Below are 2,956 nucleotides of genomic sequence, written 5' to 3'. Positions count from 1 at the left end.
CCAATCAATCGCACCAATGCTGTTGCGCTGCCCAAGGATCAATCAATGCCTCCAATCATCAGTGCCCCCCAGTTAGATCAATACGCCCCAATGTGTGCCCCCCAAAGGATCAATCAATGCACTCAATGTGTGCCCCCCAATAGATCAATGCCCCCCAATGGATCAATCAATGCCCCCCAGTAGATCAGTGCTCCCCAATGGATCAATGCCCCCCAGTAGATCAGTGCCCCCCAATGGATCAATGCCCCATGTGGATCATATTCAATGCACGCCAATGTGTGGCCCCCCAAGATGGACCAATGCCCCCCATATGATCAGTGCCCCAGTGGATCAAGTGACCGCCCAAGTTGCCCCCCAGTGGATCAATCAATGCCCCCAATGGATCAATGCCCCCAATAAATCAATGCCCCCCAATGGATCAATAGCCCGCCCAATGGCTGCGAATGCCCCCAATGGCTCAATGCCCCCCAGTGCTCAATGCTCCCCAATGTATCAATACCCCCCAAATGTATTCAATACCCCCCAATGGCTCAATGCCCCCAATGGCTCAATGCCCCCCAATGGCTCAATGCCCCCATACCAGGCCCATAGGCGCGGACGCGGTCAGGTCGCAGCGTGGGGGCCCTGATGGGGGCGCCAGGTTTGAGTTTGGCCTTGGGGAACTGCGACAGGTACGTCACACCGAGGCTCTGGCCACTGCCGCAACTCCTCGTGACGACACCCAAACAACAGAGCCGTTCACACCAACAGCAAACAGCACAACAACACAACACAACTGCAACACAGACAACGCCAACAAACGATCAACAAGCACAACAACCAACAGCAATGCAACTCAAACAACGCCAACAGCGCGAACAACGCAACAGCGCAACAACCAACCCGCACGAAACTATGAAACTATGAAACGCAACAGCGCAACAGCACAACAACGCAACAGCACAACAACGCAACAGCACAACAACGCAACAGCACAACAACGCAACAACGTAACAACACAACAACACAACAACGCAACAGCACAACAACGCAACAGCACAACAACGCAACAGCAACGGCAACACAACAACGTAACAACACAACAACACAACACGCAACCAGCACAAAGACGCAACAAGCGACATAAACAGACGCAACTGCGCACAAACACAAACACAACAACACAACAATGCAACAGCACAACAACGCAACAGCACAACAGCACAACAACGCAACAACGCAACAATGGCAACACAACAACGTCACAACGCAGCAACACAACAACGGCAACACAACCCAACAGCAAAAAACACCCAACAACAACAGCACAACAACAACACAACAACGCAACAACAACCACCCAACAACAGCACAACACAACGGCACAACAACGGCAACACAACCACACAACAACAACCTCACAACAACCACACAACAGCAACAACCCAACAACAACACAACCACACAACACAACAACAACCACATAACCACACAACAACAACCCAACAACCCAACAACCCAAAACCAACCCAACAGCACAACAACAGCACAACAACCCAACACCATAACAACCCAACAGCAACAACAAAGCAACAACCACACAACAACAACAGCACAACAACAGCACAACAACACAACAACAACACAGCAACAACACATCAAAAACACAACCACACAACAACAACCCAACAACACAACAGCAACAACACAGCAGCACAACACAACAACAGCAACACAACAACACAACAACACAGCAACAACAACACAATAACAACACAACCACACAACAACCACACAACAACCACACAACAGCAACAACAACAATACAACAACAACAATACAACAACAACAATACAACAACAGCAACACAACCACACAACAGAACCACATCCCAACAACATCCCAACAACACAATAACCCAACAACCCAACAACACAGCAACAACACAACAACAATAACCCAACAGCAACCACACAACAACACAACAGCAACACAACCACACAACAGCAACAACCACAAAACCACCCAAGAGCAGCAACAACCCAACAACAACCCAACACCACAACACCACAACCCAACAACAACCCAACAGCAACAACACCACAACACCACAACAACCCAACAACAACCCAACAGCAACAACAACACAACAGCAACAACAACCCAACCACAGAACCCAACCCCACAACACAACACCACAACAATCCCACAACAACACAACCACACAACCCAACAACAACCACACAACCACAAAACACAACCACACAACCACAGCAACACAACCACAGCAACACAACCACAGCAACAACCCAACAACAGCAACAGCACAACAGCACAATAGGAACAAAAAAGCAACAACACAACAGCAAACCAACCACACAACAACCCAACCACACAACCACAACCCAACAGCAACAACAACCCAACACCACAACACCTCAACCCCAAAACAACAACCCAACAGCAACACAACCACACAACAACCCAAAAACATCAACCCAACAACACAACCACACTAAACAACCACACAACCCAACCACACAACAACACAACACAACCGAACAACAACCAAACCACCCAACCACAACAACCACACCCAACTACACAACAACCACAAAAACCACACAACAACAGCCACCCAACAACCCAACAGCAACAACAACCAAACAACAACCTAAAAGCAACAACCAAACAACAACCACCTAACAGCAACAACCACCCAACAGCAACAACCACCCAACAGCAACAACCACCCAACAGCAACCACCCAACAACCCAACAGCAACCACCCAACAACCCAACAGCAACAACAACCAAACAACAACCTAAAAGCAACAACCAAACAGCAACAACCACCCAACAGCAACAACCACCCAACAGCAGCAACCACCCAACAGCAGCAACCACCCAACAGCAACCACCCAACAGCAACCACCCAACAGCAACCACCCAACAGCAACCACCCAACAACCCAACA

General features: G+C 48.9%; 1 long non-coding RNA gene across 1 annotated transcript in view; it reads right to left on the bottom strand.

The window, feature by feature from the left end:
• Positions 1–691, bottom strand: part of LOC107307136 — a 17,626-nt gene extending 16,935 nt beyond the window's left edge. The window contains exon 1 of the long non-coding RNA XR_001552343.1: positions 581–691. This is a non-coding gene — a long non-coding RNA (uncharacterized LOC107307136). The remainder of the gene's footprint in view (positions 1–580) is intronic.
• Positions 692–2,956: the final 2,265 nt, after the last annotated feature.

Source organism: Coturnix japonica, unplaced genomic scaffold (genome assembly GCF_001577835.2).
Source record: "Coturnix japonica isolate 7356 unplaced genomic scaffold, Coturnix japonica 2.1 chrUnrandom491, whole genome shotgun sequence".
NCBI lineage: Eukaryota > Metazoa > Chordata > Aves > Galliformes > Phasianidae > Coturnix > Coturnix japonica.
This window is presented reverse-complemented; position numbering and strand designations above follow the sequence as displayed.